This window comes from Copadichromis virginalis, linkage group LG2, assembly GCF_057382275.1.
Source record: "Copadichromis virginalis isolate Kocher_CV1m ecotype Utaka linkage group LG2, C_Virginalis_male_GT1.1, whole genome shotgun sequence".
Lineage (NCBI taxonomy): Eukaryota > Metazoa > Chordata > Actinopteri > Cichliformes > Cichlidae > Copadichromis > Copadichromis virginalis.
The window spans coordinates 20,706,875-20,722,910 of NC_140619.1; the positions used below are offsets into that span (position 1 = coordinate 20,706,875).

The following is a 16,036-nucleotide window of genomic DNA, read 5'->3' on the forward strand; positions in this document are numbered from 1 at the left end:
ATTGTTGCTGCTGCTGTGCTCATTTGTGTATCGGCAGGCCCGGTGATGACAGATCTGCTGATAGTCTTTTATTCATAATCGATTTGTTGTGTCACGCTAATCGTCTTGACAGAAGGAGCTTGATTGGGATATTGATGTATGGCATCAATAGTTTTGTGTGATACTATTCGGTGATCTTGGTACAGTGCTTTGCAGAAGCCTTGAGTAATGCCACATTTCTTTATATTTTGCTCCCAAGGAGCCAGACTCTCTTATCATTTTTAAAATGGAGCAAAAGTTCTCCAGGTTTTCTCAAAGTTTTTCTTAGACAGCATTTGTTACCATTTTTTGAGCTGAATATAAAAGAAAAATGCCTAAAACTTGGCATATCTCACTTTCCAGTGTGTTCCTAAAAACAATTTCAGGAAACTGGACACGTTGAGGACAAACAAGTGGCAGGTCTTAAAACTATCTAAAGCAAATGAACAGTATCTGAAAGTAAAGAAAAAAAAAATCCAGCAAATACCTGACCCCGATCCTGAAAGACATGCATCTGATCCTTCAACCGATCCATCTACTGTACACTAAAGCTTCATCAGACATGGCCTCAGTGGAAGAGTGGCTGCCAAATGCCATTTTTAAGGAAGGAAAACTGGGAGAAAACGCTGAGGCATGTCCCATTACACAGGAACTGGACTGAAAATCAGTCCTAACAAGTTTGAACATTTTGGTTCAAATGATCATCAATATTTACAGATGAGCTCAGGAGACAGTCAAAACAGCGAGTGTCTGCAGGCATCTGTAAAATCATATCAGCTGGTGGTGTTTGAGATTTTGTCATAACTGAATGCAAAAAAGTAAGGTCAGATTTTGCATCCATAACATCTGGAAAGCATCAATGATCCCAAAGTAAAATCACACCTGGACTGAAAAACACACAGTTGAACACTATCAGTCATGGATTGGCCTCCTCAGAGTCGGACCTCAAATGTATTGATACTGTGTGGGATCATCTTGAACAGAACAACAACAGCCAAAGAAGAGCTTTGAACGTCTGGAGAAATAATCCTGAAGCAGCCTGAGAGAGAAGAAAGCGGCCTGAGAGAGTTCAGACTGTGCTGAAGAATAAAAGACTAACTGTACAAACTCTGTTTTTGCCTTCCATACTATGTTTCTATTTATGTTTCCAAGTTTCCTAGTAACATATAAAGAAATGAGGAGTAACTCAAGACTTTTGCAGTATTGTATGTGTGACGTAGAGGTGAGCTGTTTAGCATTTTGATTCATTTTCATGAATGGAGCATTTCACCTGCGGTGTTACACTCAGGGAATCTTTCATTATAAATATTACCTACAGCATCTGTAATTTTATTCTCACACGCTCCTCCCAGATCCTGAAAGTGATAAAAACACAGAAAATTACCCAGCGATTTTTAGCAAGCTCAGGTCATCTAATTATAACAATCCAGTTAGAATTGATTCCCCTTTAATATAATCCTGTCTCACTGTTTTGCTTGCTTATAAGTGAGCGTGTTGGTCCTGGTGCTTTAATCGAGGGGATACGAGGGCAAGCATAACAATACTTCAGAGATTCTTTGTAATTACACACACTCAGCATCTGAGAATTGCATTACAGCACTTCACCCAACCACTGTAAGAAAAACACAATTGTGGTTTGTGTCTGCTTGCTATACTTGATTTTCCTGGGAGACTTCATACCTGGTGGAGGACAGAACTGCATGGTGAAAGCATATGGTTTATGAGGTGCTGTTACACTACTATTATTACACACTGTGCATGCAACATTTACTTATATAAACAAAAAAAATCATATGACTATCAAATAGCTATTTTTGCCTTGGTTGCATAGTTTAACATAATTAAGCTGAAATGAAATCATGGGTAGAAAAATGCAGGACATGACAAAACTTGCAGGGAAACCCCAACCCCACCCTGACCCACTTTCTTCATCTGAAGTTGACTTTCTCTAAAAGGAGCTCAAAGGTCGAGGTCACCCACAGAACAGACCCTGCAGCTGGCAGCCAGTCACTGAGAGTTAACCTGAAAAGATGCTTGCCAAAATGCTTTCCGGCCCACCCTGAGATCCGCATAAAGTGCTTCTTCCTGGATACAATTTTATGGAATAAAAAAATAATCAAAAACTTTTTGACAACAGCAACAAAAGAAATATCACAGTTTCTCAACGTTTGCTTCTTCATGAGAATCAAACTTGGTGAAGATGTTTTTAAGACTAGTTAAATTGTTTTCTCTCCACGTCTGTCTTTGGCACGCTCGCCCCTCAGCCTGCTGACTGTGTGTGGGTAGGTGAGTTGGTGGGAGTCTTTGTTTGGTGTTTGCCATGTATGTGAGCGTGTGCGGGTGAATAGACCACTTCTTGACATACCAAACTGTGACTGTGTGTGTGCTGTATATATCCAGGTTCTAAGTGTATGTGTGTACAAACTCCCCGAGTGTGCTTCAGTGTATCCTCTCTGTATGTGTGCTCTACTTCTGTGCATGTGTGTGAGTGGGAGAGGTGTGCACAGAGCAATTATGTGATCAGAGCAGAGCCAAGCGGACATTTATGTGGGCGAGCGCTACAGTTGGCCAAAGATAGTCTGTTAGATTTTGTTTCTCTTTTGTTGTGTGTGTGTGTGTGTGTGTGTAACTGGACACCATATGGATGGGAACTACCGTTTCCTTGTATCAGTCTCTGCATTGCTCTGATGCAGCACCTGCTGCAGTTAGAAGAGACACAATGTGATTGGAGAAAGCTCTACATCAAGGTTGTTTTTATACAAATCAACACATTCATGTAAAAATGGCAGTGTGAGACTTTATGATCCTTACACAGAAATCCTTGCCTAATTGTGCATAATGACAGGACATTAAATCATCCTCATTATTCCCATGAATCAGCTGATGGTGCCGCTGATTCATCTCTACTCACTGACTTGGTAAATCTCACACAGGGTGCACATTTAAACTGCTTTAGCCTGCACGAAGTTCTTGCAATTCTGCAAGCCACTCTGCAGCCCAGTCCACTGCAGTTCCTCTTTCATCGTGTAAATAATTTAACCAGTGTCATGCATGTTGTTACTGCCTGCTCTGTTCTGATGGCTCATAAAAGCCAAATATAAATCACTACAGCTGGAAATAACAATCATCGTTTGATTATATTGGTCCTGACTGAACTGCAGTTCAATCCTCATGTACAGAAGCTGACACCTGACTGCCACTCAGAGGTCAGGTGTCAGCTAGTATATGCATCATCAGCGCTCAAGGTGCTCAGGTTCGGTCCTTGGCTGAGAACGCTTCAGCGGGTCTGATATTTGCTGACAAGAAGATTTTTCACTCCAATATTATATAAATAGAAAAGTACAGGAGAGACTGATGGGCATCTTTCTGCCCGCCGAGAGAGCTCAAACACGTTGGCAACCATCCATATGGGCAACTCTTTGAATGGAAGCTGCATTTTAAAGAATGATCATTACAATTTGGAGTAAATAAGCTGAAATACAATATGAGGAAAATGAGACTGAAATACAGAGAAGCTAAACAAGGAATCCTCATGTGAAGGGACAAACCTGACATACTTTGGCTCTACCAAGATTTAAAATGTCCTTTGTAACCTGTTACAGAGCCTGTTTAGAAATAACACAAATTTAGAATTCATATATTTTTTTTCTCAGTCTAGACTTGTTTTCACTGAGTCAGAACAGCAATTTCTAATTACAGCCACTTCTTTGGGTTATTGCACAGCTGAATGACAACGTTCGCCATGAAGGAGGTTGATTTGAAGTTTTTGGTAATAAGAAACTAAACCATTTGGGCACTTTTTGGAGCTGAGTCAATGCAGGCTAGGGAATGTGAATCCCTTACTAGCGGTAACTTCTATGGCTGTCAGCTGAGTGTATTTGACCTCTGTGCTTTTAAATGACCCGATTCATGAATATCGATGAGAACTACTCATCAAAGAAGATGCTGATCTGAATGAAAACTACTATAACTAACAGCTAAACAGAAAAACTGTCTGATTTTAGACAGACACTGAGACAACACTGCCACGATGCGGTCAAATAAAAATGACAACATTGCCGTCTGCAACATTGTTACAAGTATCTAATCATAAAATCACCAAAAAACAGTAATAATTTCGCACCACGAGACTGTTTACAAAACAGTTTAAGGAAGCTAAGTGAATATTTGAGGCAAAAAGGTAATTGTAGGGCTGCTCTTCACTTACTAACAGCTTGAGGTGTGCATGCAGATTCAAATCTTCCCTCGTAAGCTTTTCTGTAATCTTGTTTATTGTGCTGTACAGACTGTATGCACGTTGTGAAGCGGTGTACATTTAATATATCATTGGATGAAATATTTCAGCACTTTGCTCTGGCTCCTCAGTCATTTCAGTATTTGATCTTACAATTCAATCATTCCTTATTTATCTGAAAGGCTATGCTATGAAAATCTATAAATCTGATAAAAGTTCTGTCTACAGCTCTGTTCACTTTGAAAAGTTTGAATTAGCTGCACATCTTCAAAGCTCTGTATGACTGAATCTGGGGGATAAATGCACTCGCAAAGTTACCTAAAAAGATCTTACATAATTTCATATGTTAGAGTTAGACCCAAAAAATATTTTATGTATAAATTAAACTTTATAATTTATATATTTTTTAATTATAATGTCAAATCTAGTTTATATTAATTGGTGAGTCAGTCGTTTCAAGCTTTAATTATGTTACATGCGCAGTTATTACTTTTCAGAGGTTTAATGTTTTGTTAATTCGATTTTTTTCTAGATTTCATCTGAGCACCTGAAATTAAAATTAAACTGAGAGGTTCCAAACTAAATTTGCCTGTGATGTCACGTTCTATTAATAAGATAAGCACCTCGTGACTCAGAGATGGTTGGATCAAAACCTGAATATCTAAACAAGCTAACTACATACAGTATGTCATGCTATGTAGTTACTTATCAAAACCTGAATATCTAAACAAGCTAACTACATACAGTATGTGATGCTATGTAGTTACTTATATAGCACCTTTCATAGAGTCACAGCCAGTTTATCGTATACATCAGTGGAAATTAAACAATACAAAACCCTAAAAAGTAATGAGAACAAAAAGATTTGTATAAATACTGTTTATAATTTGTAAGAATGAAAATAACAAAACAGAACAACAATGAACCAAATGCAAATGTAAGGATTTTATGATTTAATGCTCTAAGCACAGATGCATAGATGGATGGGTTTATGCATCCATGGATACATTAAATATTAGGAGTGTGTATAAAAATGTGGATAATCTCAGAATGAAAACCTGTGAAGTAAAGTTGAAAGCAAAGTTCAAAATCAATCAAATATTGATTGTGGTGGTGAAATGAAGGAACTTTACAAAAAAATGTGTCATCATCCAAAATCTTTAAAAACGGTATGCTTTACGTTTTTTACCAGCTCACCTAAAAGCTACGCTACCAGTGTTTTTGCATTTTAATACCTTCATTAGTAACACTTTAAAAATATATATATTTAAGTCTACCTTTCTAAATGATCTGTTCCTTACTTTTACTCCTAAGCTCTTTCTCTGCTGGGCTCATTCTGGCAGAGCCTCAGGAGTACCGCATGCATGTATGATTCATTTTCATATTCAACTTTTCAGTGACCTTGCTTTTTCATCTATCTGCACTTTTATTTCTAAAAATACATATTCAGGTACAGGACAGCTTTCCTTTACACAGCAGACATGCTGAATTGTTAAGGGAAATATCAGAGTGCAGCTAATGATGTTGAAGTAACTGCATTTATACACAGGCAGAAGTGCTTCTTAGATTAGCCCATTTTGCTGAAAGTGCTAATGAGCTCGACAGTTGCTGCACAGGCATGACAATGCTGGAAACAATGCCTGGAAGTCATGAAGGCAGCTGCATAAACACACACGCAGTCACATGCACTGTTTTCATTCAAGCAGAATTTTGCACATAGCACGAGCCAAAACCACAGAACACACACACACAGCAGGAATGTCTAGACAATAACACACTCACACAATAACACACATTATGTGCTTTAATGTGTTAAGTTGAACGCTGATCATTAACATCTTCATCATCCACATGTTATTTTAGGAAAACCCCACCAAACCAAGGGTAAACTATTAACCCAGATGGCGAACAGAAATACGATTACAACTCTGTACATATTTTTATCCTACCTTTCTTATTTTGGAATTAGATGGAATGTATATGTCAAATTCAGGAAAGAAAGAAAAACCTTGCTTATACTGTTTATGCCTTACACTCTATATTCTACATCCATTCTCATTTACATGATACTCTTTAAAGACTCTTCATGGCTGGCCCCTTTATGAAGTGCAGATACAGATGTTTTGCAGTGTTGCAGTGAGTGAATGTTTGTTTGTGTGTGTAGAGGTGACTGAATGCCCTTGTGTGCTTGCATGTGTGTGTGTGTGTGTGTGTGTGTGCGTGCGCCTGACGCAGCTAAAAGCTGAGATCAAAGAGCGATTAGATCTCAGAATGGTCTAATCTCAAATCATCTCCCATGCATGCAAAGCAGAGCAAAGACATTTTAGATGTGTGCTGGTGTGTGACACAGACGGTGCTTACTTCACTTTGGTGTGTAACATATCTGCATTGTACAGATTCAAAACACATGCTGCCCTTTGCTCTGAGAGCGCACTGCAGCTGATTTTGCACTGGAAGCATCTGAAGTTGAGCAGAGTTTTAACTTCTGCTGCAGACAATTTTTCCACAGTGAAATGTTGACGCACGTGGTTTTCACACTTGGCTGTGATCGACTTTGCTGCACAATGAAGATGAATGTCAAACTCTGTAAAACAGCAACTTCTATGAAAAGAGACGTTGCCAGAAAAACAAAACGATACCACTTACTGATATTGTCCCATTTGCTTTATTAGCTCAAATGAATGGGTTTGTTTGTGGCAAATAAATCATTTATGGATGCTTTAAACATCTGCTGTGCAGTATTAAGAACTCGCTTTGGCTCATCAGAAAAGTCCTCCTCTAGTGCACCTACATTTAATAAAATAAAAAAGTTCAGTGAGCTGTTGATGTGATTGTTGTTGTTTCAGTTCCAGCCAGTCACACAAATCCGTTGGGCTTGTTTCAGGAATGGCACAAACCATTGGATGACATGAATGGCATCTAATAGCTTTCTTTGTTGTGAAGAGGCAGGCCACTATTATACAGCAGCTACTGTATGTGTAGCTCAGGAGTATGTGTGAGCTGGGGAAATGCTGCAGGGCCCACGAGGCACAGTAGGAGGTGTCCAGCTCACGTGACATCATACCAGAGGTGTCAAACATAAGGCCTGGTGGCCAGAAAAAACCACCAAAGACTCCAATTTGGCCCACTGGACAGCTTCTGAAAGTGTCCAGTGTTGGTGAAGGAAGGCATCAATTTTGGACTTTTAACTGTTTGTCTCAGAAACAAAACTTAGGTAAAAAAAAAAAAAAAATCTGGTAATTCTTTGTTTTTACATTCCTCAGGTCCCAATCAACCCAAATAGCAAAGAAAATTTTAAAATGCATGACATGAAAGAGTTTGAATCTTAGGAGGTTAAGGCTAACTGGGAGTCAATGCAAAGGAACCAGTGAAATGCGGTCTTGTGTGTGTGCCAGTTACAATGTGGAATAGAGATCATCAATGGACTGTTCTGGGAAAGAGCTGTGAAGACATGCATAAACAATTTAGAAAATTTAGAAAGAACTCAGAAAGTTGTGGAGAGTGTAACATCCACATCACAGTGCCTGGTAGAAGCCTAATCTTCTCCTGTGTGGTTGTTTAAGAAGCACTGTGAATGTCATTGCCACTTGTGTAGGCAGAAAAAATTCAAATGACTTATTCACCACTCTGGAGAGTGCAGACAGACAAAGAGAACAGGAGACGGAGCAATATTCAACATTTATTGCATATTCTACTATAAGAGCTGAAGAGAGCCAAAAACAATGCTGTTAGCTCGAGACGCAAATATGAGACGAGTAACAAAGTATTGTGATATCATTGCTGTTTTAGCTTCATCTCAGTTAGCAGACAAATGAATGCGTTTCACTAATCATCTGAAGTATTGACAGTGTGGACAACAGCAGGATAAAGGTTTAAAAGGCTGCATTTCAATGTTCAGACTTTTTCAGCTTCACATATTTTGGAATGATTAAATGAAAAGAAATGACATAACAGCTCGCTGCAAACATCTAATGAGGAGAAAAATGAACAGTAGCGGCTCATTTTCCACTGTGATCTGTCAGTGAAGGCCAGGTATTATAATATAGCAGAATATGTAGAAATTGTCTGTTTTTATAGAACGCTGCAACATCAGTTACCGTGTGCAGCCATGGCAAGCTGCAGCACAAAAGACACAGGTAATTACTGGTTGGCCAGTTTCCTTCCCTGACTTAAATGCCACATGCTCAGTTTATAAACTGTACATCTTGGGCGTTCAAGAAGCACCAGAAAGGGACTGAAATTCTATTGGTCAAACACCTTTGGGAGATGGATCCTGATGCTTTCTTGCCAAATGTAACAAAAAAAAAAAGTAATATGAAAATGAGTTCTCCAAAGTGTAACTAAGTCAGTCAGCATCCTGTAAAAGCTAAAGAATTTGAAGATGCAAACTTTAACGGAGACGAGGAAGATGGACTAAGCTACATATACAGTGGGGCAAAAAAGTATTTAGTCAGCCACCGATTGTGCAAGTTCCCCCACCTAAAATGATGACAGAGGTCAGTAATTTGCACCAGAGGTACACGTCAACTGTGAGAGACAGAATGTGAAAAAAAAAATCCATGAATCCACATGGTAGGATTTGTAAAGAATTTATTCGTAAATCAGGGTGGAAAATAAGTATTTGGTCAATAACAAAAATACAACTCAATACTTTGTAACATAACCTTTGTTGGCAATAACAGAGGTCAAACGTTTACTATAGGTCTTTACCAGGTTTGCACACACAGTAGCTGGTATTTTGGCCCATTCCTCCATGCAGATCTTCTCGAGAGCAGTGATGTTTTGGGGCTGTCGCCGAGCAACACGGACTTTCAACTCCCGCCACAGATTTTCTATGGGGTTGAGGTCTGGAGACTGGCTAGGCCACTCCAGGACTTTCAAATGCTTCTTACGGAGCCACTCCTTTGTTGCCCGGGCGGTGTGTTTTGGATCATTGTCATGTTGGAAGACCCAGCCTCGTTTCATCTTCAAAGTTCTCACTGATGGAAGGAGGTTTTGGCTCAAAATCTCACGATACATGGCCCCATTCATTCTGTCCTTAACACGGATCAGTCGTCCTGTCCCCTTGGCAGAAAAACAGCCCCATAGCATGATGTTTCCACCCCCATGCTTCACAGTAGGTATGGTGTTCTTGGGATGCAACTCAGTATTCTTCTTCCTCCAAACACGACGAGTTGAGTTTATACCAAAAAGTTCTACTTTGGTTTCATCTGACCACATGACATTCTCCCAATCCTCGGCTGTATCATCCATGTGCTCTCTGGCAAACTTCAGACGGGCCTGGACATGCACTGGCTTCAGCAGCGGAACACGTCTGGCACTGCGGGATTTGATTCCCTGCCGTTGTAGTGTGTTACTGATGGTGACCTTTGTTACTTTGGTCCCAGCTCTCTGCAGGTCATTCACCAGGTCCCCCCGTGTGGTTCTGGGATCTTTGCTCACCGTTCTCATGATCATTTTGACCCCACGGGATGAGATCTTGCGTGGAGCCCCAGATCGAGGGAGATTATCAGTGGTCTTGTATGTCTTCCATTTTCTGATGATTGCTCCCACAGTTGATTTTTTCACACCAAGCTGCTTGCCTATTGTAGATTCACTCTTCCCAGTCTGGTGCAGGTCTACAATACTTTTCCTGGTGTCCTTCGAAAGCTCTTTGGTCTTGGCCATGGCGGAGTTTGGAGTCTGACTGTTTGAGGCTGTGGACAGGTGTCTTTTATACAGATGATGAGTTCAAACAGGTGCCATTCATACAGGTAACGAGTGGGGGACAGAAAAGCTTCTTACAGAAGACGTTACAGGTCTGTGAGAGCCAGAGGTTTTCCTTGTTTGAGGTGACCAAATACTTATTTTCCACCCTGATTTACGAATAAATTCTTTACAAATCCTACCATGTGGATTCATGGATTTTTTTTTCACATTCTGTCTCTCACAGTTGAAGTGTACCTCTGGTGCAAATTACTGACCTCTGTCATCATTTTAAGTGGGGGAACTTGCACAATCGGTGGCTGACTAAATACTTTTTTGCCCCACTGTAAATCAGAATCAGAATCAGAATCAGAATACTTTATTGATCCCTGGGGGAAATTATTTTTTGTTACAGTGCTCCATTTTAAACCAACATTAAGACAAGACAGACAATACGCTAACTAAGAATAGTACAATATATACATATATATACATACATACATACATAAGTCACTTATAAATAAATATTTGGAAAAGAAACATGTGTAGTTGTAGCAGCAAACAGTGTGTTAAGTGGATGCGTTGTACAGGGAGATGGCCACAGGCAGGAATGATTTCCTGTGTCGTTCAGTGGTGCTTTTCGGTAATCTCAGTCTCTCACTGAACGAGCTCCTGTGACTGACCAACATGTCATGGAGTGGGTGGGAGGTGTTATCCAACATTGTCTTTATCTTGGACAGCATCCGCCTCTCCGACACCACCTTGAGGGAGTCCAGCTCCATCCCCACAACATTGCTGGCCTTACGGATCAGTTTATTAAGTCTGTTGACTTGAAGCGACTTGAAGTGCAAATCAAGTATTCTGAAGAGTCTGCAGGTTCTCATCTGGATATGAAACACTTTAAACAGTGACTGTGTAAGATTTTAGTGATATTTAAACTTGTAAGATCGGCTCTTACAATGTGCTGATTGGGCATGCAGTACTTTTTAATAATCACAGAGATTGGGATCTTTTTTTTAAATGTCAAATAACTCTTCAACCTAAATAAACATAAAGTGAAAAATATAAAATGTAAGGTTTATGTATTGAATTAATGAATAACTAAGGAAGTGTTTCCAAGTAAATTTCACTTGACCAGATTCCATCAAAAGTAACATTTTACATTATACTTACTGTATGTAACAAAATTATATGAAAAATTTACATGTAAATAAATTCGTTAAAGTTAACATTGGGCAGATTTTTATTTTCTTTTATTTTTGTTGGAAGAATGCAGAACTGGCAACAAACACAAAGAAAAGAAAAAAAATACAAGTAACAGTTTTTCAATCATCATTCTTAATATGAAGTATAAATCATGGATGAAGTTCTATGCCCTCATAAATATGAAGCAATATTTTTTAGTAAAATGCTACTGAAAAACTGAATGTATAGCAATCATCATTAAATTGTATATTTTATATTATACTCATGTAGCAAATTACATGGAATATGCACATGTAATCATATGATTTAAAATCAGTATTTTGGGTATAAATATTTTGTAAGTGTAAATCTGTTTGGTTAAATCAGTGGTTCCTAAACTTTTTTTGCTGCCCCCCCCCCCCCCCCCCCCACTCCCCGCGCAAACGCACGCACACACACAAACACATCCTCCAACCACACACACCCATATTTTGCTCCATTTATTTCACACCTCAAACATTTAGTAAACAATTAGGCAAATACAAGTAATCTGCAATAAATTTCAGGTAGTAAGAAAATAAACTACTAACTTTTTTATGCTACGTCCACACCTACACGGGTATTTTTGAAAACACAGCTGTTTCTATGTGTTTGGGCCTTTTATCCACACGTAAACGGCGTTTCGAATCACCGAAAATGGAGATTTTTTAAAACTCCTTTTTTGCGTTTATGTGTGGACGAGGAATACAGAGTTCGTCACGCAATGTCAAAGGTATGTGCCTTTTATCACGTTACGCTGTGCGCCACGTTATTGTTTACATGAGATGAATAGCAGAATGGCAGATAGAGACAAAATACTGTTAATCTGACTATGTGCAGTATTTACAGGCTTACACACACACGCAGTTACTGTCCCTCCATTTACAAAGGCAGAGGCATCACGGTGTAATTATTTTACATGTAGTTGTTTTTTTACTGTGTAATAATATTCAACATTGCTGTCAATACATTTTTCAAAAAATGTCTCTCTGTGCAAAGTGGGTTTAAAAACAAACAGCTGTGGGATCCTGTTTGTCCGTGATTTGAACCGGGGGAACAAATCGTGGCAGGATCAGCCTGATGTTATTTGTATCCCGCTGTAACTTTGCTGTATAAAGAGCTAATATCTCCAAAATGTCAGGAGTAGTTAGTCATTACAACAAGTGTTTGTGAACTAAAAATCAAGAATGTGGGATGCTGTTTGTCCGTGATTTGAAGAGTCCAGCGCATGCTCCCGACGAAGGGAAAAGCAATTCTGCAGGGAGACCTACCTCGGCACTTGTGCAGGTGAAACCAAAGGGCAGATATGCTTCACAATATTTTCTAGTCTTTGGCTTAGAACGAAGTTGGTTTGGAAACATATTCAGCGATGCTTCATCTCCTGCTTTGCGTTTGTGTGGGAGCCCTGTGCTAGCAGTGTCCAAGTGTTGTTTTGTTTTTTCCCTTTTCATACCGCGCCGCCCCTAGTGGGCGGGCCCCACACTTTGGGAAGGTCTGGGTTAAATGGGTAGAAGAGGTCCTGCGACAGTCTGCCTTCAGTTTTCACATTGCTCCCTTAGCTTTGGTTCATGTGAAGTAAAAGGCTCAAGTATTAACGCATTAGTTAATAAACAAAAATCTCAACTTTTACATATAGAAATGCAACAGGACATTTTGGGAACACAGCCCAAAAAGTATTAGTAACTACTTTGGCCTTTACTCTTGTTACTGTGGAATTACTGAAGTGTGCAGTGTTAAATAAGTGCAGTGTGTATGTAAATATGTGTAGTTACCACTGGTTAAGTATAGATATGAAACAGAACATAATTTTCTTGTATGTGATTAAAAACACAATATTTAGTATAAAATGTTTTTACCTCAACACTGCTACCTAACATCTCTCCACAGCATGACTAATTAAGACGAGTGGCTTTGTCAGAGAAACACGTCCACTTGACTTTTCTCCACTTTGCTTTCAGCTCTGCCTGTGTGTGTGTTTCTGCTCACACAATAACCACAGTACTCTCTTCATGTGCTCTCACTACTTTCTCTCCCTCAGTTTCAGACGCACACAGACACACACTCACACAAATTTGCCTCATAGTTGCCCTTCTTAAATTAAAGATATCACACTCTTTGTGTGGCTTTTGTGTCATCGTGTGTGTCGTAGTGTCTCTGTCTACAGTCTACATTCATTTTAACTCAAATATATAACAATTAAGAACTGTACTTAACATCTGTCTCTGTTTCTAACATCGGTTTTGTTTCTCTGCCGTACTTGAATTCTAACTGCATCATATGTGTTTGACAACAGGTCTTCTTAGACCGGAGCAATATGATAACCAAATGTGTTCTGTCTTCCCACAATGGAGCTGGTGCTGTTTTCACACTGTTCCTGAACAAGGGCATGGGTTTTCTCTCAGGAGAAGCTTTTATTGCAAAGCCTGTCTGCCTGTGTGCTCTGGAGCACAGGAGAGGGAAAAAAGCTGCTTTGATTGGTGACTGACTCTAACCCCCTCCACATCCACACATAATGTGTTTCCAAACTTTTTTCTATTTGTACCAGAGGTATAAAAAGCCCAAAATATAACCAAAAGCCATCCCCACAGCCTGCTGTAACACTTCGTACCACTAAACTAGATGTCAAAACTTCTCTGGATATAACAGTAGTGGTTATATATACATAGCTAATTTAAGAAAAAATTAACATCTTGATACTGGTGAAAAAAAATGAAAATATTAAGACTCGTGGAAAGTACATTGACTAAGTGTTGGTACAATACTAAATACAATTCAATTAACTTTTATTTATACAGCGCCAAATCACAATAACAGTCGCCTCAAGGTGCTTTATGGTAGACCCTACAAAAATACATACAGAGAAAAACCCAACAATCATATGACCCCCTATGAACAAGTACATTGACGACAGTGAGAAGGAAAAACTCCCTTTTAACAGGAAGAAACCTCCAACAGAACCAGGCTCATGGAGGGGCGGGGCCATCTGCTGCGACTGGTAAATTATACTGTGCAGTCAATTATCAATCATAACATCCTAATCCAGAGATTCAGAAACTTTACATTTTTTCCAGTCTTCCCAATTATACCTTAAGGATTTCTGTCATCTTTGTCTCTCTCTGTTTATTATATTTTATTCCAGCATAGTTGGTGTGGAGCACCCACAATTTTGTTGTACATGTACAATGTCAACATAGAGCTATTTGATTCTATTCGATTCTATTCTTTCTTTGTCATTGTGTCACTGTCACAGTGAGAAACATGAGGTCCTCCTCATTGGTACAAAACCAGCACTATCCAAAATTGAAAGTTTTTCCTTAGTCATTGACAGTTCCTCTGTCAGCTCCTGCTCACAGGTTAAGATTCTGGGTATCATCCTCGGTAGTACTCTATCCTTCCATTCCCAATTTAATAATATTTCCAGGTCAGCATATTTCTGTTTCTATCTCTATCTTCTATTTCCATCTACATAACATCAACCACCTTCCCCCTCACTCCCCATGCCACTGCTATCCTTGTTCATAGCCTTGTTACTTCTCAATGGATTATTGTAACTGCCTCCTCTTTGGTCTTCTTCACAAATCCCTTCTTCCCTTCTCAAGCTTCAGCTGGTCCAGGATTCAGCTGCCCCTATTATACTTTCTACAGGCCACATCACTCCTGTTCTGCAACAGCTTCACTGACTCCCAGTTAAATTCCGAATTAACTTCAACACCATCTATGACCTCGTCCCCCCACACCATCTATGACCTGTCTGATATCAGAAATACTGATTCACTGTCACTTTTCAAATCTAAGCTCATGATCACATTTGCACTAATTACAACTTTTTTGTTCTCTTTTACTTGTTTTTTGTTCATTTATTATACAAATATTATCATTATTGTCTGATTGGCTTCTTTAGGTCATTTAGTAACTGATAAGTAAAATTGTGAGAATAAAGTTCAGTTAGAATGATGAGAGCCTTTGTGGCTTTTCTCCCCACCTGACCCCACTGCATCCTCCGTATCTTCACCATGTCTTTGTTGTGCTCCAAGGTCATATTAAAGATTCATCCATTCGCTGGATCCACAGTCAAATATTGATAAAGGCTGACACCACTTTGACTCTGTACACCTAAGGGTTCCCATTCTGCATGCACACCTATATTTGTATGCACATACAGACACACACAGCCTTGAATGTACTTATAGGGCACACAAATAGCAAAATGACTGCTACTGAAACAGGAGAGGCTAGTGTGATACCCCAACCTTTGCTGAATATGTCATACATTAACACCCATTTTGCCCATTTCCTGCATCATAAAATGCTTTCATTTAGACCTTATCCACATTGGCTAAACACTTGAGGATAATGTCACATTATAATGTAGGGCAGAAATACAAACAAACAGTCAGACAATAGGACGAACGTGAGCAATGGCTCAACACATTATCGAACAACTTGATAACACTGACCTGACACAAGTTTAAAGGCTGTTCTTAGAATCATTTTTAAGCAAAAAGCATAATCCTTGCAAATCAACAAAATCCTCAAATTGAAGGCACCAGAAATGAAGTGCAATGATGCTACAATAATTTTAGCAATAGTGCATATTGCAAAAACTCTATATTGTATTTGTATTGTGGTGTTCTGCTACCACATCTGCAGTTGAATTCAGCATATTTTCATTCTACAAGTCTTTCTTAAGAGTGAAGTGCCCAGTCCAGGTCAGGGACCAGATCCTGCCCCAAGTGCAGGAGTTTAAGTATCTCGTGGTCATGAGTGATGGGAGAAGGGAGATCGATAGACGGATTGGTACTGCTGCTGCAGTGAAACCAGTGCTGTACTGGTCCATTGTGGTCAAGAGAGAGCTGAGTGTAAAAGCGAAGCTCT

At 39.3% G+C, this 16,036-nt stretch overlaps 1 protein-coding gene across 3 annotated transcripts in view; it reads left to right on the top strand.

Moving 5' to 3' along the window:
- il1rapl2 (interleukin 1 receptor accessory protein-like 2) overlaps nt 1-16,036 on the top strand; it is a 487,862-nt gene that overhangs the window by 91,059 nt on the left and 380,767 nt on the right. The window lies entirely within an intron of this gene.